Source organism: Podarcis liolepis (assembly GCF_965112155.1).
Source record: "Podarcis liolepis genome assembly, chromosome: 6".
NCBI classification, from domain to species: domain Eukaryota; kingdom Metazoa; phylum Chordata; class Lepidosauria; order Squamata; family Lacertidae; genus Podarcis; species Podarcis liolepis.
The window spans coordinates 15,802,785-15,825,168 of record NC_139559.1 but is presented as its reverse complement, the minus strand read 5'-3'; the positions used below and the strand labels follow the sequence as shown (position 1 = coordinate 15,825,168).

General features: G+C 42.7%; 1 long non-coding RNA gene across 1 annotated transcript in view; it reads left to right on the top strand.

Moving 5' to 3' along the window:
- LOC310709160 overlaps nucleotides 1–22,384 on the top strand; it is a 63,197-nt gene that overhangs the window by 26,962 nt on the left and 13,851 nt on the right. Inside the window, exon 2 of the long non-coding RNA XR_014527371.1 lies at nucleotides 21,242–21,313. This is a non-coding gene — a long non-coding RNA (uncharacterized lncRNA). The remainder of the gene's footprint in view (nucleotides 1–21,241; nucleotides 21,314–22,384) is intronic.

Below are 22,384 nucleotides of genomic sequence, written 5' to 3'. Positions count from 1 at the left end.
AAACCTTGGCCATTCTCCTAAGACAAGGGGCCCCTTTTTGATTGATAGCAGAAAGCAATTCTCAAAGTCGTAAAAGCTGAAATTACAGACTAAAAGCAGGACATTGACCCTACATGTTACAGAAGATAAAAAAGCAGAGATAAACATAATTAGGAATGGGCAAATAGTAAAATGATACCATGGGCCTCTCTTAAACCTTGAGCTGTATTTTCTAAGGCCAGAGGTAAATGGGAGAAAAAACATCTAGCTGACAGAGAAAGAGAGGCTTTTTGGGAAGTCTTTTTAAAGCATCTAGCTGGGAAGTCTTTTTAAAGCATCTAGCTGGGAAGTCTTTTTAAAGCTGTTTCTTCCTTAAACAGATAATGGGAAAAGCAGCTTGCTGAAGGGGAGGAGGCTTCTTCTGAAACTGTTTTAAACTGAGTCCTTTTCTTTCTTTCTCTCTCTACTTTAAAAAGGCCTTATTCCTTTTAAGAGGCTATCTGTGTTGTGTATTAAATATGTTGGCCTAAATGTAATTATGCAAAGGATTTAACAAATGCTAGAAGAGTTGTATTTATCTTGAAATTAAGTCAGCCACCAGTCCAGCCTCTTGCCAGACAAGAAGACGCCATCAAATGCTGTCCTGATATATTAGCTGTCAGACATTTGTTTAGAAACCTTCAAATGAAGGATATCTTTCAATGTTGATGTGAAACTCAAGATCCTTGACATATGTTTAAGATAAAAATTTAAGATTAACCATTTGTTTTAGAAGGCAATAGGGCAGGGAGGGCAAGAGGTGAGCTGGTAATTAAGATTCCTTGTTGAGACACATGTAAGATATATTACTACTTATTTGTCATTTATAGATGTAACAATATATAGCTGTTTGTGTTCCTTATAAGGACAGAAGGATATGGGTGTATCTTTTTGTGATTGGTTATAGCAATCAGCCAATAGGAAATCCAACCAGGCTGATTGGACAGAGGCAGCCCAAGGAGGAGCAAAGGGGGCTGGATTAAGGGAATATAAGTGCTGGCCATAATGGCAGGAGGCCAGGCCAGAGCTTGGTAACCATATACCACTGTGCCTCTCATTTATTTGTCTGACAAATAAATAATTATTTTAAATTCTCTATTGCTGCGTTGAATATTTCATTCCAGCTAAGCGTTAACCACAAGCAGGGTGCTACATTTTATGGTGCCGTGACTCGGATAAGTGGTCTGCTGGAACGCAGCCCCTTCGCTCTACTGAGCAGGGTACAAGAGAGAGGATCTCTAAACTGCTTCCCAGCGCGCACTGGTAAATTTTTCCAGGGGGAACGCAGAAGTCTCGTCTGTCTGATACCCTGCTCACTGGCGGCGACGGACCGGGGGGAAACGGAACCAACCAGGGGTAAGTGCACAAAGGGATTTTTGGCCCTCCAATTAATTGGGAGGAAGAGAAGTCTTGATCAAACTTCTGCGTCTCAGTAAGTGGGAACTGAGTACGCTAGGTGGTTGGGTATATCAGATGGTGGTCTGGTGGGGGAAAAGGGGAAGTTGGGAGGTAGTGTGTGGTGAAGTATCCAGCGCATTGTATGTGTGAGAAAGTACAGAGCAATCTGTAGCTGACCTGAGTGTGGAGTGGGTAGTACTTCGGTTCCCAGTGAGGCGACTCCATCTGGGCAAGAAACCCCACGAAGCGTGTGTGTGAGTGACTGAGTGGATACTTCACAGGGCCATACAATGGGAGTTGGGGGTTCAAAAGGGGAAAATACACCTCTTGAATGTATGTTAAATAATTTTAAGAAAGCCTTCTCAGGGGCATATGGAGTCAAAATGACGCCAGAGCACCTGAGAACGTTATGTGAATTAGAGTGGCCGAAGCAAAATACTGGATGGCCATCTCAGGGAACTTTTGATATAAATTTAGTAAGCAAACTTTGGTCTAACATTGCCAAAGAAATTGGAGGGTGCCCAGAACAATTTTCATATATAGATTCCTGGCTGAGCACATTAAATAAAAATCCTCCATGGATAAGGGAATGCAAAGTCCAACGATGCAAATTATTGGCTGTAAAAGCCGAAGCTAGAAAAGGAATCTTGCCAAATAAACTCAAACCCATTTTTGAGGGACCAGAGGAAGAGCTGCTTCCACCTCCACCCTATGCTCCACATCGAAGGGAGCCTAATCCAAACACTCCACCAGTTGTAACCCCAAGGCAAGAAAGTGGAATGAATAATGGGGCTGGAGTCACAGAACTTGATTCCTTGATAGATTATGATAAATATCTTCAGGAGGCATTGGAGTCCTATAATAAAGCCCAAGCAGAAGTGGTTATTCCATCTGTGAGTCCCAGTAGAACTCCATCTACAGTCTCTTTTAGTGAAACAACTGATTGCCTACCCCAAACTCCTGTACATCCAAATCCTAGAGAATTATTACAGAAGTTACAGGGAGACCTTAATCGGTCAGCAAGCAATACAGCCAGGCGTATAAAGCTGCTAAAAGAACGCCTTGGGACAAATACCATCCCCTATGATTTAAGGCCCCTAGAGCAAAGCGAAGAGAAAGATCACGTAGTAGCCCCTCTCAGAAGAGTATTTGATGCACTTGAGGAGCCTGTGCTGGTTAACGGGCTACCTGGACCAAGGCCACCTCGAACGTCGACCCTGCAATATATTCCATTCACAACTACAGATCTGATGAACTGGAAAACACACACCCCATCTTTCGCAGAAAAACCTCAGGCTATGATGGACTTGGTGACTTCAATAATAAATACTCATAGTCCTACTTGGACAGATTGCCGCCAGCTCCTGAATACTCTGTTCACCACTGAGGAAAGGAGAGACATAATTGAAAAGGCACAGATATATTTGCGTGAGCAGGCCAGAGTGGGAAATATTTTTAATATTGACCGTCATCTCCAAGACAACTTTCCCTTGGAAGATCCTAATTGGGATCCAAACAATGTAATTCACCTGGCCAGACTTACCACCTACCGCCAGACGCTTGTGCAAGGTATCCGCAGGGCATGCCAGAAGCCCACTAATATGTCTAAAGTCTCAGAAGTAGAACAGAAACCAAATGAGAGTCCAGGAGACTTTTTAGAGAGGCTGCAAGAAGCCTATCGTATATGGACTCCTTTTGACCCTGAAGCCCCTGAAAACAGCAGAATGATTACTGCTACATTTGTGGCCCAGTGCGCTTCTGACATTCGTAAGAAAATTCAGAAATCAGAAGGATGGGAAGGGATGCTGATGAGCCAAATTATGGCCATTGCACGCCGAGTTTATCGGAATAGGGATGAGGCTGAGAAACAAGAGAAGAAGAAGTGGCAGAAGGAAAAGATGGTGATGCTAGCCACAGCAGTGATGTGTTACCCATAACACTGTTGTGTTCGGTGTGCACCCACAAAAAGACTTAAGTTGTCACCTTTTGAGCTCCTGTATGGGAGACCGCCCTCCTTTGTTCAGGATATTCCAACTGACCTCAAACAAATAGGAGACCATGTGACACAGGGACAAGTGCAATCTCTCTCCCGTGTTTTTGTCTCTCTCCCGTGTTTGTTTGTTTTTTTTATCTTAACAGGTGGGTCCTCGAGCGCACGCCGTGCAGCATTGCCAAGCCGATTCATCAGCTCCAGGCTGGCATGGCATATGGGTGAAAGAGTGGAAACGTGATCCACTTGCACCTAAGTGGCGTGGACCTTACACCGTCTTGCTCTCTACTCCAACAGCGGTGAAGGTAGCTGAGGTGACCCCCTGGATTCATCACTCCCGTTTGAAGAAGTCCGAAGGCAGTTGGACGTGCAAAGGTGACCCCTCTAATCCTCTTAAACTGACTCTCTCCAAAAACCCCTGTATCTAGCCCTACCGGGAACGGGCTAGGTCACGGGCAACATTAGACGACCGGCCTGCTGCAGCCACAACCTGGAAGCTGGCTGACCTGCGCACGCCTGAAGCTTGAGGAGCATCTGAACCAGCGATTGTGAAAGGAAAGATTCTCTTATACAATTGATTGACTGCCCACCCCCTTGTGGAACAATTATCAGAGATATTACTCATTGGGGATCCTCGGGATATATGTTTTGGTCTTGGTGGTTCCCCATTTCTGTCACTGGGGGAATTATATTGGGACTAATATTTATTTGCTATCACTATAAGGTAATCTTTTGTGGAAGGAATGCATATGCTAGACATCAACATGATTCTATTATTAATCCTGATCCCTTGGGAAGGGGAAGGGTCCTTGAATCTGGCCAAATTGACTAAATATGGATTCCACCATGACCACAATATGTGGGTAGGGTTAGCTGAAATGGTAGCCAATGTTGCAAATAGGACCAATTGCCTTGTTTGCTCTCTTGGGCCAGATGATTCAGAGGGAGGTATGCCCTTATTACCGATACCATTAGATGCCATTGGTATGGTAAGCGAAATACCACACCAAACAGAAGTACAGAATTTTCCCGGATGGAACTCAACTAAACCATTACGAGTTATACCTGTACAAGGGGAATTCTGTGTACATAAATCATCAGATGCAGCTGATTCTACCATGATAGGCTCTTCTCATTGTCACTATACTTGGGATAATATTAAGAATACCTGGGCACACGATACTACCTATCGAACTCGGGATGCCTTGCCCTGTGCACCTCCTTTTATTCATGCATGGAAAGTGGTATGGAACATAACTGTGACAGAAAAAGGCAATCTAACATACTGCACTGTGAACTCTCTACCTCTTTTGCTATTTCGCCTTCTGTACTCCACGTACCAAAGACCTCAGACACGATGGTTGTGGTGGATATGTGGAGAATGGGCATACAAGAAACTCCCCTCCAAATGGAGTGGGACTTGTTTCCTGGGATGGGTATTACCACCAATGTGGATTATGCCTACTAATTTGCCCAAGCGAACACGAAGAAACGCTGATATTTCTCGTATAGCAGGAGGAAGTACCCAAAGTTGGAGCGGTACTGATGATTGGCCACCAGAGCGCATTATAGCCTATTATGATCCTGCCTCCTGGAATCCTGGTGAGCTCATACAAGGGGCACGGGATCCTATTTATAATCTAAACAGAATAATTCGATTGCAAGCAGTAGTGGAACTTGTAACCAATGCAACGGCCCGGAGTTTGAGACTTATTGCACAACAATTGGATGAAAGTAGAGCCGCCATTTTGCAGCTGAAAATGGGAATGGATTATGTACTTGCCAAGCAGGGAGGCCTATGTGGAGTCTTGAACTTGACAGGGAATGCCTGTTGCTTTAACATTTCAGATAATGGTGAGGCAATCCGTGTGTTGGCCACAAAGATGGAGAATATAGCACATGTCCCAGTACAAACATGGGAAGGATGGGATATGGGATGGCTCACCAATTGGTTACCTAATGTCACAGGACTCAAAGGGATACTATTGTCTTGCTTGTTTTTCTTGACAGTAGTGGTAATGGTTTTATGTATGATGCCATGTATCATTTCATGTTTTAGAAGTACAATTAGCAAGATGGTTTCAAATGAAACTCTACCTCATATCATGGCCCTATACAGAGCTTTACCTCAGGAATATGATGAAGGTCAAGCTATCAAGGACACTTGGGACGAAGGTCCTTGAGCTTGAAAGGGGGGAATGAGGCATCAGGCATAAGCCTGCATTTTATTAATGTTTGATCAGGACTTGTATATTAGAGAGAGCCTAAAAGATTTTCAAATGTTTCAATGCCAGGCAGAGAAAACCTTGGCCATTCTCCTAAGACAAGGGGCCCCTTTTTGATTGATAGCAGAAAGCAATTCTCAAAGTCGTAAAAGCTGAAATTACAGACTAAAAGCAGGACATTGACCCTACATGTTACAGAAGATAAAAAAGCAGAGATAAACATAATTAGGAATGGGCAAATAGTAAAATGATACCATGGGCCTCTCTTAAACCTTGAGCTGTATTTTCTAAGGCCAGAGGTAAATGGGAGAAAAAACATCTAGCTGACAGAGAAAGAGAGGCTTTTTGGGAAGTCTTTTTAAAGCATCTAGCTGGGAAGTCTTTTTAAAGCATCTAGCTGGGAAGTCTTTTTAAAGCTGTTTCTTCCTTAAACAGATAATGGGAAAAGCAGCTTGCTGAAGGGGAGGAGGCTTCTTCTGAAACTGTTTTAAACTGAGTCCTTTTCTTTCTTTCTCTCTCTACTTTAAAAAGGCCTTATTCCTTTTAAGAGGCTATCTGTGTTGTGTATTAAATATGTTGGCCTAAATGTAATTATGCAAAGGATTTAACAAATGCTAGAAGAGTTGTATTTATCTTGAAATTAAGTCAGCCACCAGTCCAGCCTCTTGCCAGACAAGAAGACGCCATCAAATGCTGTCCTGATATATTAGCTGTCAGACATTTGTTTAGAAACCTTCAAATGAAGGATATCTTTCAATGTTGATGTGAAACTCAAGATCCTTGACATATGTTTAAGATAAAAATTTAAGATTAACCATTTGTTTTAGAAGGCAATAGGGCAGGGAGGGCAAGAGGTGAGCTGGTAATTAAGATTCCTTGTTGAGACACATGTAAGATATATTACTACTTATTTGTCATTTATAGATGTAACAATATATAGCTGTTTGTGTTCCTTATAAGGACAGAAGGATATGGGTGTATCTTTTTGTGATTGGTTATAGCAATCAGCCAATAGGAAATCCAACCAGGCTGATTGGACAGAGGCAGCCCAAGGAGGAGCAAAGGGGGCTGGATTAAGGGAATATAAGTGCTGGCCATAATGGCAGGAGGCCAGGCCAGAGCTTGGTAACCATATACCACTGTGCCTCTCATTTATTTGTCTGACAAATAAATAATTATTTTAAATTCTCTATTGCTGCGTTGAATATTTCATTCCAGCTAAGCGTTAACCACAAGCAGGGTGCTACAGAGCGGCCTCCCCAGCAGAGCGCAGAACTCTGGCGGGGAGCACCGCCACAACAGATACCGGCTGCTGCAACTGCCCTTCCTGAGCTCCATGGTGGAAATCTGAACTGTGGCTACTTTTCCCTCTTCCCCACCCCCCACCCCGGAAGAAAAGATTTCTGCACGTGCGCAGCCACCCACCTCACTTTTGACCCCCAAGCCTGGCTGAGTCACAAAAACCATTGCGTGCACACGCTATGACGGCTGCCTGGATTCCCGGACTGTCCGCAGATTGGATCTAGAAGGCAATTGGGCCTGATCCGGCCTGTGGGCCTTCGTTTGCCGACCCATGTTCTGTAACTTCCTGCTGGACTCCTGTAACTTTTATTACCAGTGGTGCATGTCCTGCTTTCATTGCACTATAGTGCAAGAGTGCCCCTCCAGATGGCAATAATGCTATGACTTGGAGGAAGCATCACAAAACAACTCATAAAGTGGCAAGGTGGTCCAGTATGAATGCACTATCTTTGTGTTAATGACTTGTTGCATAACACAGCTGCAAACATCATCAGCGTGGAGGAGCCTCTCAAATGCTGGATTCCCATGTTCTTGCAATTGCTTGTTTAGCTAACAACAGGAAGAACAAATGGAGTCTGCAACAAAATGCTGCAGTGTATTTTCCCCTCAAACAGAGTTTTAGCAAGTCAGTCTACCATGTCTTCCTCAAGGATACCATAACTGGAAAGGGACTTAGGCCAATTCATCCTTCTTCCTTCTCCCTAGTTTTTCATTTCCCCTTTCCAAGAGATAATCAATAATCTTCATTTGACAGTGTGTGCGTTTTGCTCCCTTTGTTGTTGTTTTTGGTTTGTTTTTCTTTATTTTCTTAAAAAAAAATCTATAATTTTCTAAATATGGAGACTCATCCCAGCAGGCCAATACCTGCCCTGTTTTTTCTCCAGTTTTGTCAGCACTTAACCACCTGGATTCGTCATTGAGGAAAAGATGATGTTGTCAATTTTTGGTGACTGATTATTTTATTTGACAAGTTTTATATACTGCTTGATCAACAAAAGCTTCATATTGGCTTACATAAAACAAGATAAAGTAGTCATTTAAAATGCTGGTAAAATTAAGTGCTAAAAACAAGTTGACAATTGACTATGGAACAAATGTTGTTTCTCATGTTCCCCACATGAATGTACGTAATAAAACTCTCTGGGAAGCCTCTGGATCTGTCCTTTTCTATTGGAATAAAAGTCCACAAGATTTGCAAGGCTCTTATTTTTAACTATACTAAAATATACTAAAATTAGCACGGAGCTAAAATTTTTCCGAATATACTTTTCTGACCAGTTTTTGAATACTTTCATTTTTGAGCTGCTCTTAAACTTTTGGAAAATTTCAAACCTTCCCTGGAGAATATTCAGCAAGATGACCTCCCTGCCCATGAATTTTGGATGCAACTATGGATCCACTACTAATATGTTTTAATATTATTTTAATATTGTTGGAGCAATCAGGGTTCCTATGACCTCCAGTCTTCCTCTCTTATAGTCAGTGGCTTCCTTCATCCACCAATATAAACTAACAATCGAGTTTTCATTCATCTTTAAGTGAGCCAAATTTCTCAGCAGAGAATTATTCTAAGAATTTCACTGTATTCTCCACCCTGAGAAAATCTTTAGCAAAATGCCCTCTCCAATTTGCATGTATAGTACTGAGAATCTGCTTTCGCTCACCTAAAATTAAATTTGATATATGAAATTTCTTCTAAACATATTCAATGACTTCCACTGAGGTTTTTTTTGCTGTTTTCTGCCCATCTAATAAGATCCCGTGCCTGTTTCAGGTTATGTCCTTTTATTTAGGTCAGCAGGAAAAAAATTGGATAATCAGAGAATTCATTGGAATAACCAGAATATAATTTTGAGAATTTTTGACTTGTAAACTCAGTACACTCAAGGTCCTCCTCACAATCTGAACTGAACAGAATATTGTTCTGGCACAGATGTCTGCTCTTCTGACAGAGCCTGAGCTGTCAATCATCCTGAACAAACCTGCCCTGATTTTATGTGACTGAGAACTGAGTAGCTTGGAAAGGATTAACTGGGTGACATCTGTTTGGGTAGCAGACATACAGACTAGGGGCGGCGGGGGAGGGTGCTGTTTCTGCTCCTCTCCTCATTGTGAGAAACAATTTACAATTATAGGAGATTATTCTATCTTTTAAAACAACACCTCCCCCCATCCTAACTTTTAACACACCATCAATTTATCTGGAGTGTCAAACCCCAAGTTAAAGCTCACAATACATCATAAATACAGCAATGAGACTGTTCTTTTGTGCTGATGGTTTGCTGTGTGCATTGAAACCACCATTTCCCAGCATTCGGTTTTCCCATATTTAAAATATTTTTACGCCACTTTTCCAGGTTGCTGCCCTGTGATAAAATACCATTATCGTAGGGGCTGCAACCTTTAATGCAAATGGAGAGGATCAATAAATTGCTTTGGGATGCTTTGTAAAAAGAGATGAACCTGCATAATAAATTGCAATGGAGCAATCATTGATGTCAGCTGTAGAAAATTTCAAGGAAAAATGCTGCTTGGGGCAACGTTTCACTGAAGTTCACCCAAATAAGCTTGCTTACTAGGGAGAAACCCCCACTGAATGCAGTGATGCTTAGAATAAAGATGAGTAAAGTTGAGTAAAAAGAAAATTATTTGTTAATATAGGCACTTATGAAAAATGCAGATGGCACACACCACTTTAGAAGCGGACGTTCTTGAGCACGTCCAGAGGTGACTGAAAGCCATGATGGTGATGGCTTTGGAAACCAAGACCAATTAGGAATGGTTCAAAGAGCTGGTTGACCATTACAAGGCTTTTCCTTCTGTCTTGCCAAATTCTCCTTTCCCGCCATTTCCGCCCATCAGTTCTATTCTTTCCCTCTGGAGAAAGAGATAATAAGTCATACTCTGTATGATAGCCAGTGCTTTTTTCACTTATTATTCTTCAGGGGTTGGGTGGTCATCTCTCATGGATGCCTCAGTTGCAGATCCTGCACTGATGACTCTTAAGGTCACTCTCAACTCTGATTTATTTGTACAGAGGCAAATTTAGAAATAATTACTGTAAGCAGTGCTTTTTTCTGGGAGTATTCAAGGGTACACAGTAAGGTAAAGGTAAAGGGACCCCTGACCATTAGGTCCAGTCGCTCATCTCGCTTTATTGGCCAAGGGAGCCGGCGTACAGCTTCCGGGTCATGTGGCCAGCATGACTAAGCCACGTCTGGCGAACCAGAGCAGCACACGGAAATGCCGTTTACCTTCCCGCCAGAGTGGTACCTATTTATCTACTTGCACTTTGATGTGCTTTCGAACTGCTAGGTTGGCAGGAGCAGGGACTGAACAACGGGAGCTCACCCCATTGCAGGGATTCGAACCGCCAACCTTCTGATCAGCAAGCCCTAGGCTCTGTGGTTTAACCCACAGTGCCACCCGCATCCCTAAGGCTACACAGTACCAGTCCCCAAATGTTAAAAGTGTGGCACTTACCGTAACGACTTCATGGTGAGTACTGGCACCATATTTTCTACAAAAAAAGAGGAATGACTGTAAGTTAAATAGGGATATACTACATCTCACCCTCATGGGGAAAGCCATGACCAGATTATAATGAGGTGAGCAGATTAAGTTGATGGATTATGCCGAACTGGCAAACATGACTGCAAGAATCAGGAATCATGAAGACCAGAATTTTAATAAGGAATGGGGAAAATTTATAATTCATCTTAAAAACCATTGTTAAAAGTTAAAACTATTAGTAGGACTGGAATAACACTTATAGTTTGATGGTGAATTTTGGACACAATGGAGATGTAAAAGAATTGGATTTTCATAAAGGTGCAGGAGGAAATGATTAACAATAGGACCCACAAAGGGAAGGAGTGAAGTCCAGGAGATTCTTTGGAATCTTGTTTTTATGCTGTATATTGGATATGTGATTGTAAAATTTTGATCTGAAAACCAAATAAACACACACACGTGTGTGTGTCTGTGATTATGAGCAGTTGGTGAGGCAGGTGGGTGGACCTGTGTTGCTTACCTGGCTTCCCAACACTAGGGGCGCTGCAGGTTCCCCAAAGGGAAAGTGGGCAGGGAGCTCGGCATGGTGTGGATGTAGTGGGGGAATGCATCAGATGGGCTCTACCACTGTGCCTGCTCCACACCAACATCCCCACGGCCTTGCCCCTCTCCATCTTGGTATCTGGCAGTGACCCCGGCATTGGGAAGCCATCTGAGTTTTGCAGCCCTGCTTCACCTGTGTGCTACTGCCTGCGGGCCTGCTCTCACAGCCTGCTCTCCATGTGTTGTTGACTGTGGGTGGTCAACTTCAAGGTCCCTGCTCTCCCTTTCACTTGGCCCTTTATACTGAAATCGGACGTGGACTGGGCATTCCTTCAAGCAGAGGGCTGAGTCTTCTGCCGAGTGCAGGACACACAGACACCCTGTTTCCCAGTCACATTTAACAGCGTGCCCCAGATACGATCATTCGAAGGAATAGAATGTATTTACCAAGGCAAAGCAGTCGGTGTGGCAACAATAAATGTCTCTTAAGCAAACACTGCAAAATAAGCTTTGTGGGCAGCCCGGCTTTCTGTTTGGTCAAGTTGGAACACAGCTGCACCTCCAGCCTGCGACGGCATTTTCAGTCACGAATGACTCTGATGGGAAGCTCTCCAGTAAAAATATTCCCCTCACCCTTTCGTTGGTCAACAATGGTGTGGGCGCTTTCTCTTCAGCTAACGAAACTGCACATGGGGTTGTGCACAGTTTTGGGAGCACAGCTGAAAGGTTGCCACAGCCAAAGGGTGGATCATTTGCATCTAGAACACTGGAGGATCCTCTCAGGGATGGAAGAATCTGTCAATTTCGGTTCTGTCAATTTCACATTTTTTGAAGCTAACGTTCAGTCCTCCATATTTCCACATGAGTTTGTAATTTTTTAATTTTTTATAAAAAGTCCTCATCAACATTTGGGTGCAAATTTATCCCAATATGCACATTGCTTTATGCAATTTTGCCCAATATAATGCATTTTGTATGCTTAAAAAAATTCCTAGCATTTGAATTTTAATACAAACAAACAAAACAAACAATCTTTATTACGGTCCAGAGACCAACAAAACATTACAAATCAATACAGAATTCATACAGCCTACCCCCAGGTTAATCAAGCACTTTGTTTGGAATATAGGGCTCATTTGTTCTTTCAACCACCGATAAAAACTTTGCCACTGCCAAAGTTCTAGCTTTTGTCCGGTCTTCCAGTAGGAACCTGACATAGTGAGCCTCTGACTTTCCCGGGAAAGGCACCAGCAAGGGTAGTATCAGTTCAGCCCTGGCCTGCTCATACTTCGCACAATGTAACAAAATATGATTTATGGACTCGATGTCTTGAGCACACGAGCAAAGTCTGTCCTGGTAGGGAACTCCTCTCAACCTACCATCCAGCACTGCAGAGGGGAAGACATTCAGTCTGGCCTTGGTGAAAAGGCTTCGATAGTTAGGTACTGTCAGGTTTTTGATGTAAGGTGTTAACTCAAAGACATACCCATATTGAACTCCTGCTGCCAGTGGACTACAGACTGCGTGTGACCGAGATCGCAAGTCACTGTGTGCATTGTCCCATAATCTTTGCTTTAAAGCCTTTTGGGCGCCTTCATAGCCCAGGTAATACAGTTGGGGGGGAGACAGACCAATAGAGGTGGCTTTTTTAGCCATGGTTTTCTGCCATTTGCTGACAAATTCCTCATTGGTGATATGTTGGTACAGACCCTTCCCTAGATTAAACACTGAAATCCTGAGCCAATGTCTTAGGGCAGCCCACCATGCTCTAGCTGAAATTGGGCATTCACCAGCTTCCAACAGAAGTACGGAGTTGGGGACGCAGTTAGGTACCTGCAGCAGAGATCGTATAAATTTTGCCTGAAAGCCATCTAGCTTTGGCAGGTCCCCATTATGCCAGACATTTGCTGCATACAGGAGTTGGGAAACGGGCTTTGCGTTGAAAACCCTTAAGGCTGCTGGAACATATTTGCCGCCCTTTGTGAAGAAGAATTTATGTATGGCTAGCTTTGTAATCTCCGCCTTTTGAAGGGAGGTTTGCCAATGGTGAATCCAAGATCTTGTATGATGGAATGTGAGCCCTAGGTAGCTGAAGTATTTTACCTGTTCGAGGTTATGGCCATCCAGCACCCATTTAGACTGGGAGAATCTTCTTTCGAAGACTAAGATTTTAGATTTTTCATAATTAATGGATAAACCATTTCCAGAACAGTAATCAGAAAATTTCCTCAACAGATAATTTAAGCCCGGCCTGGAACGCGAGATGATGGCTGCGTCATCAGCATACAACAACAAAGAATTTTAATACACATTTCCCCCCCTAGCATATGCATGGTCGTACATATTGCTTGGCTGGAGAACTGCCTTGCAAAAATTCAAAGAAGTGAGAATTTCAAAAGATGGCTGAGTTTCAGCTCAAACATTGTTTCAGAAAGGTCCTCCTTTAAATGTGAACCAAATCAAATTTCTCACCTGCACCTGAAGAATCCTTCAGGGAGGAAAGGGTAGTAAACCTCACCCCCTGGTTCACTTACAGAGGTAGGAAACATGATAGTTTAATAAATATTTTGCCCAAAGATGGGATTCCCCTCTTCCCAAAATGAAAAGAGAAGAGAGAGCCTTAATTTGATATAATCTAAAAGAGGTGGGTTCTGGAATCTGGTGAAGACCAGAAGGAGTCATTGTTGAGCAGTCAAGCAATTATGATAAAAAGTTATTGCGCAAACCCTTAAAAATGGGGCCACCCACAGAGCGAGGGGTGGAGATACCTGTTGATTTCACTTTCTTTCAGTTTCCCATTCCCCTCCTCCCCAGTCTTAAGTTCTGTTCTTGACATGCTTGCATTACTGCATGATTTATTTATTTATTTTCATGAAACTCATGCCAACATTTGAGTGCAAATTTCTCCCAATATACAGTACAAATTTTGCAAGCGGCTCCCCAATACAATTCATTTCTATGTTGTTTTCATGAATATTTTAATGTACACTTTACCCTAACACACATCTATATTAGGATATATTGTCGTTGTTGTTGTTGTTTAGTCGTTTAGTCATGTCCAACTCTTCGTGACCCCATGGACCAGAGCACGCCAGGCACTCCTGTCTTCCACTGCCTCCCACAGTTTGGTCAAACTCATGTTACTAGCTTTGAGAACACTCTCCAACCATCTTGTCCATTAGGACATAATATAACATAACAACATAACATAACAACATAACATAACATAACATAACATAACATAACATAACATAACATAACATAACATAACATAACATAACATAACATAACATAACATAACATAACATAACATAACATAACATAACATAACATAACATAACATAACATAACATAACATAACAAAAAAAGGAGCCTGACAGCAGTGCATGGAGCAAACCTGAACATCATTACATTTACACCACACCTGGTGACAGAATGTGGCAGCTAGACTGGTGATTGGGAGTGGCTGCTGAGACCATATAACACCTGTCCTGAAAAACCTACATTGGCTCCCAGTACGTTTCCGGGCACAATTCAAAGTGTTGACGCTGACCTTTAAAGCCCTAAACGGCCTCGACCCAGTATACCTGAAGGAGCGTCTCCACCCCCATCGTTCACTGAGATCCAGTGCCGAGGGCCTTCTGGAAGTTCCCTGACAGCGAGGAGTGAGGTTACAGGGAACCAGACAGGAGGCCTTCTTGGTAGTGGCACCCGCCCTGTGGAATGCCTTCCCACCAGATGTCAAGGAAATAAACAACTATCTGACTTTTAGAAGACATCTGAAGGCAGCCCTCTTTAGGGAAGTTTTTTATGTTTGATGTTTTATCGTGTTTTTAATAGTCTGTTGGGAGCCACCCAGGGTGGCTGCGGAAACCCAGCCAGATGGATGGGGTATAAATAATAAATTATTATTATTATTATTATTATTATTATTATTATTATTATTATTGCTGCAGGTGTCATCCAAGTGACATAAGGATACGGCCCAGTTTTGGGGGTCACATCTTAAGCCCACTAGTCACAGACAAGGGTTCTGTAGCACATGCCTTTAGTATAACGCATGATTTAATTTATTGGTTCATCCAGACCAGACTCTTCTGCATAGCATTGCAAGCATATTTTGGCTCATGAGCAATTTTTACAATGAGAATTCACCCCTTGACACTCATGAGAGGGAAGGGACGGCTTGGTCTTGTATCGCTGATGCAACACACGCCGACGTCTTGCATAGCCAAGTGCGGCTGCCTATAAAGGAAAGCCAGTGACCTCTGACTTTTTGTGCTTCTGCATCAGACTGTCATAAACAAGAATCATTGAAAGAGACGCTGTCATCTTAAATTTGGTCCCTTGTTTGAATCTTTTGTTTTAAAAAAATAAAAATAAAATAAAACGCACTCACAATTCTTTAACAAGCTTAAGACCAATAATAAGAGTGCTTTCATAATTATTCTTTCAGAATGGAAAAACAGACAGCAGTTGAAACCTCGATGTAACCTCCCCAGCAGTATCTGATTAATGCCTCCATTAATGTCGTTCCCTTTAATACCAAACACAAGTGGCCTGTGCTGATTGTTTAGGAAGCAAAACAGGGACACCCACAAACGAAACATAGGTTTCACCAATCCCAGGGGAACCATGGAGGTTCACATAAGGACATGACCTTCTAATCTACGCCCCCAAAAGGCAGACAACCTCCACCCACCCCAACTGATAAATGTGCTTGCGTGTCACAGCTTTGCATTCCTTGAGAATTGCAACCATCCCCTCTGCTCTGTGCTGGGAGTTCATGTGCACATGTCAATTTTTCTTCTCCAGAAGCCAACACACTTCTAGCTTGCAAAGGCACAAGGAGTCATGATCCCCACTGACTGGAGAGTGAAAGGCAAAGCTCAGCATGGCTGATCAGTGAGGTCTGGGCATGCTTGCTCAGTGTCAGAAGCAAGAGCAGTGCTTGGAAAGAGAGAATGCAACACCCAGAGGTTGCAGGAGACCGCCGAGTTACTGGTCAATAGCTGCCTTCCTGTCTTCCTGCAGGGTGGTGTAGTGGTTAAGAGCGGTAGTCTCATAATCTGGGGAACCGGGTTCGCTTCCCTGCTCCTCCACATGCAGCTGCTGGGTGACCTTGGGCTAGTCACACTTCTTTGAAGTCTCTCAGCCCGACTCACCTCACAGAGTGTTTATTGTGGGGGAGGAAGGGAAAGGAGAGTGTTAGCCACTTTGAGACTCCTTCGGGTAGTGATAAAGTGGGATATCAAATCCAAACTCCTCTTCTTCTTCTTCTTTGCACCGCAAAGCAGAAGCACAGCACACAACACACACACCATTTTCTCACAAGTCCCACTCATATTCAAAACCAAGAAATACTCCACACACGCCTCCGTACTGTCAGCATTTGTGGGAGATATTCAAGAGCACACTGGGAAATGTAGTTTTGCATCATTCAAGTGCCATGTCGCCAGCACAACAGATCCACTTTAAAGAGAGAGAGAGAGACAGCAAAGAAACAGAGTTTTTGTAGTTAAGAAAGTGATGGAGAATGCATGGGCAAGGGTGGAATGAACAAATGATCAATGAGAAGATGCATTAACACCCTGCAAGTAAATGCAGGATGAACAGGCATTGTCATATAACTTCCCAGCAAACATATCAGAAGAAATGTTCAGGGAAGACAGGACATATAGTCTAACCTGTCTGTAAGCTTTGTGCAAGCAAATCAGGATATATGCTCGTTTGGAGGAGTCCTATAAATAAATTTAAAATTTATTTGCTTATGTGTTAGCTCTGTGCAGCCCCAGCCACCACTTTCCTATGCAAGTACAGTCATACTTCGTGTTGCGTTTCGCTCTTGCTACGGACTTTCAACTTACGAACACAGCAACCCCAGAATTGTTTACTTCTGAGTTCGCCGCCCGCGCATGCGCAGAAGCGATCTGCGTGCTTCGTGCATGCGCAGAAGCACTCGATCACACCGCACACATGCACAGAAGAGGCGCTCTAAACGGATTAAGTCTGTAACTAGAGGTACCACTGTACCATATTTATACAAATCTGTGGCGTGTGGTTCATCTACCACTATCACTATGGTAATTCTCTTCTTAAAAGGGGGGGGGGGAGGAAAACCTTGTTCCACATTATTGCAAAGCAAAGGTCTTGACAATGAGCAAATGTGTGAAGAGAGGACATTTCTGCGCTCTTATCTGACAACAAACAAATCGGCATATTCACCTAGGCATTAACTCTTCATCTGCAGGAAGTTTTTTTACACAGGGAATCTGAATTCTGCCACCCCAGTTGTGCAAAGCCAGCTTTTGCCTTTTAACAGTACAGTGCCAGAGTTACAGCACTTGTATTCCAGATAAGAATTTTCACCTGCCCATTTCTATTCTTGCTAGCAACGGTTTTTATTTTCTGTTATTGTAAATGGCTTTTAAAACCCCCACACATATTGGTCTGAAGGCATTTTCCAGCGGTTCACTGTTCACTGTTCCAAAGAGGTTGATTAATCTGATTAACCCAACAAGACAGTTGAAACCACTGCCAAAAACTGTCTGCCATTCAGCATTCGAAGCTGCCAGCTCTCCATTTTTCAGCTACAGAGATGGGGCATCTCAGACTTATTATTATTTATTATTATTTTTTTAAAACAACAACAACATAAAAAGTATATAGATTGACATTTTCTAACTCAGTATAGGCAGGGTGCACTTGGTAGGAATGAGCCAGAATTAGCACAGTATTGGGGTTTTAATTGTGCATTGCATTAATTTATCACACAAATATTACTGTCATATTATTACTGGCTGCAGGAAGCCATGCCATTGCCCTGGCAGAAACCTTGTAAATTGCATGATACTGATATATGTGGAGCACTGTGTCCTGCAAACTTGATGTGCAGGACCATAACTCAGTGGCAGAGGCCATGCCCTGCAGGCAGAAGACCCTCAGTGTCTCCAGCTAAAAAGGATCAGGTGTTAGGTGATGTGAAATACCCTCTGTCCAACACATTGAACCTGGGAATATAGGAACATAGGAAGCTGCCCTGCACTGAGTCAGGCCATTGGTCTATCTAGCTCAGTGTTGTCCACACGGTCTTTCAGCGGCTCTCCAGGGATTCAGGCAGGTGACATTTCTGGCAACTACCTGGAGATGCTGAGGACCGAACCTGGGACCTTCTGCATGCAAAGCAAGGACTTTACCATTGAGCTACTGTCCTTGGAATGCTGCTGTCAGCTCCTGGCTAGATGGAGAGAACTGCTTCGTACATTCCTGTGACAGAGCCACCCTAGAGTCCAGTTCCCAGTAGCGTTGTAGCTTTCATCATACCTGGTGACCTACACTCTGCAGCCTTCCTGGGTGCCCATGCTCGAAGAAGAAGAAGAAGAAGAAGAAGAAGAAGAAGAAGAAGAAGAAGAAGAAGAAGGGTTTGGATTTGATATCCCGCTTTATCACTACCCAAAGGAGTCTCAAAGAGGCTAACATTCTCCTTTCCCTTCCTCCCCCACAACAAACACTCTGTGAGGTGAGTGGGGCTGAGAGACTTCAGAGAAGTGTGACTAGCCCAAGGTCACCCAGCAGCTGCATGTGGAGGAGCAGAGATGTGAACCCGGTTCACCAGATTACGAGTCTACCGCTCTTAACCACTACACCACACTGGCTCTCTTGAAAGCCCTTGTTGAGTTTTAGATGCCAGGTTTTAGACAGTTTTACCTGGCCACACTTTGAGTGGTTGTTGATTACTGTTTGACCCCCTTCTGCCACTGAATTTCACAGCTATGTGGTTTTACGGCAGCTGTGGCCTGCTGCCTTATTGACCTGCCGTTTTATGAATTTGGTATTGATTTTGATTGCATTTTGCATGGTGTTTATGTTGACATTGCTTCTTTTAGGTTGGAAACTGTATTTAAATAGAAAGACAGGATGCAAACATCTTAAATAAAACAAAAACAATCACGTTACATATGCTAAGAAGTCACACACGAGATGAAATGCACAACGTATCAGGTCTTGATTTCTGGAACTGATCCTCTTGAGTTGGGAGAGGTCAGCCTGTGGCCATGATTCTATTTCAAACGGATTTGGCCGACAAAAGATTGAGAGCTTGTGGTTTCACCCACTTCCTGTTGTCCGGCAAGCTACACTAGCTGCAAATGTGTGTTTGTTCGCCCTTGCCTGTAAAGCAGTAAAGGCAATTGATGGGTGCCTCCAGGAAGTCTCTCTAAGAAGTAGAGGTGTGGCTTTGTTTCAAATTTAAACATTGCACCACCAGTGCCCTGGCTGCCAGTATAATGGAAAAGTTTGCTGAAGAACAGAGAAAGAAAGAAAGAAAGAAAGAAAGAAAGAAAGAAAGAAAGAAAGAAAGAAAGAAAGAAAGAACAGTGTTATAATCACAATCAAATTTGCAACCAATTGTTTAACGGGGGCCATTAATAATGAGTCATGCAACCAATGGCATTCCCCTTTGAGTTTGATGTCTTCCAATATTCTGGAAGTGCAGGATAATTGGCCTGTAAAACATGACCCATCAGGTTTCAGAGCCCAGGCATGGAGGTCTCTTAGGCAGAAGATGACAAACCTATTGCATCTGGCATAACAGGAGTAGACAGACTGTTGTCTGATTTTTATTAAAAATAGCTGATCCCAGGGGAAACCCCTCAATTATCTAGACTGCAATTTATGCAACAGGGTCTTCCAAAGTGGGGCACCTGATTCCCTGAGGGGGGCAGAGCTTAATTTCTAAAAATGGGAGGTCCTGGCACTCAATCTGCATTCTGAAGTTCAAGTCAAAACCCAGATGCAGAGCACAGCTGTGGGTGGAAGAGAGAGGTCTGGTTGAGGTTGTTCCATGGCGAGAGGAACATGAGACCATAAGGGAGTTGGGCATGTTTAGCCTGGAAAAGAGAAGGCTAAGAAGGGATATGATAGCCACCCTCAAATATCTGATGAGATGTCACGTGGAATAATAATAGTTATTATTTATTAAATTTGTACACCGTCCTGAATCTGAAGTTGCAGGGTGCATGACAACTTAAAAATGAAAATTGAGAAGACAAAATACATAATAAAAGCCAAAACCCAATGCATTTAAAAGAACATAAAATGTTAATCAGCCACAGGCCAAATTAAAGAGAAATATTTTCACCTGGCACCTAAAGATATTTAATTCACAGTTTGGCTATTAGTTTCTAAGACTTAAATGATGATTTTGAGAACAATGAGAATTATTGCATGAGGACATAGCAAGCCATCTGTACTCTTAAAAATCTGCTCTGGGATTGCTCTCTTCGTTAAGATTTTATTTATTTATCTGGCTTAAAGTTGCCCCACAGTCATGCTTGGAGTTAAAGGGACTTCCATTTCTAACCCATGTTATTTCCCCATCTAATCCAGATTTAGCGATCCTGTGGAAATTCCGATATGAAGAAAAACTGGTGGAAACTGGATTTGATTTTTAATTTTATTTATTTATTTAAAAAAATCATATACCACTGTATCGTAAAGATATATCGGAGCGGTTTACAACAATATAAAAACATACAACAAAACCATAAAATCATAAAAAGTTAAAAGCAAAAATAAATTAAAGCCAAACATGAATAAACCATTGTGGGGGATAGACTCTTAATTGCCTGCATAGGCCTAGCAATCTGATTTAAATCTGAATCAAAGACGGAGGGCATTTTGATGAAGATGTCATGTGAACATGGTGGAAAACTTGCATGTGCTGATTCTACAATAAACTGCTGTATGGAACCCCCTATCGTGATCAAATCATAGTCTTCCTGTGTCTTCTCCTTGTTCCTTCCATTTTTTTTTTAAAAGATGGGATTAAAAACTGGCTTTTTGTTTGTTTATTTATTTACAAAAGAACAGAACAGTAGCAGAATCTCCCTAACTGCAGATTTCTTTAGCACTCTTCTTCTATCTTTTCCATGCTCAGTTCTCCGTTGAAATGAATTTCAAGGATGTAGCAGTGAGGCTGGGACATTTTAAAGTCCAGTTCTCTCAAGGGGAAAGCTCCGGCTGACTGAAGGTTCTGCTTGAGAAATGAGATGAACGTATTTAAGAAACTTGGGAATTGTTTTGCCAACCATGGCTGAGTCATGCCCACCCACTTCTGCTTTGCTGTGGAGATGCAGCATTGCAAAACTGGAACAACCATAGAGCACTTTGTTAGGTGTGGAACCAGAGTGGTAATTCTGCTTTTGGTTTATTATTAGTTTTATTTATTTACCATATTTGCCTTTCCACATAGACTGAAATTCATGGAGCAGAATGGGACCACACCAGCTAGACCCTGTGGCTTCAGCATGACTTCTGGAAAGAGGTACAGTGGTACCTCAGGTTACAGACGCTTCAGGTTACAGACTCCGCTAACTCAGAAATAGTACTTTGGGTTAAGAACTTTGCTTCAGGATAAGAACAGAAATCACGTAGCAGTGGTGCGGCAGCAGCGGGAGGCCCCATTAGCTAAAGTGGTGCTTCAGGTTAAGAACAGTTTCAGGTTAAGAATGGACCTCCAGAATGAATTCACTTCTTAACCCGAGGTACCACTGTACCTGTATACTACAGCTGTATGTGTATAGATACTCCATTTGATGGAGAACCATGACAGTGCATAATTTCTGTGGAACCTCAGGCTCAGGAGATTTATGTGGACCTTTCTTCACATTTGCACATATTTTCAATGAGAGACACAGACAGAGAGCGCAGCAGGAGGAGTGTGATGACAGCCATCTGTGGGTGAATCTACACATGGGGGGGGGGGACAGATGACGCCGCCGCTATAAATAAGTCAGATATTAAATTGTTCTAACAAAAGGAAAAAAATGCTCTGGGAAATCTCTTAGAAATTTTATTTTTGCTCTCCAGCACCATCTAGTGTTGCATGTTTATAACGCATTCAAAACTACGTTTGCAGTGGAAATGATGCGGAAACGGAAAACGAAACTGACAGCGACCCACAATGAACACCTGATTTTTCTCCCTCCCCGTTAACCGCTCTTTGTTGTCACTGACTTAAATCTCTCTCGTGGCTGAAAACGAAAAGCATCTGAGAATGTTTGCATATGCTCAGTTATGGAATACAAGGACAAAGGAGCAGCTTGCCAAGGATGTGTGTGTGTGTGTCCATGCCTGTTACATTAAGTCCATTTCGTGGGATGGGGGTGTCTCCTACTTGTTTTACAATGCTAAGAGCTCAAGCAGCTTGTGTTGTTGAAAGACAGAGGGTTTAAAGGAGGAGGCTGCGAGATGCTTGGAGTTGGGTTGCTGCCTATATTTGGACTGTATTTATTATTCCACTTCTATTAAGGTGCTTAACTTATTCATAGTTAGGTTTAGACACGAAACAACAGCGAGGCAGCTGTGGCTACATGTCTGCTGGCTGTGAGTCACT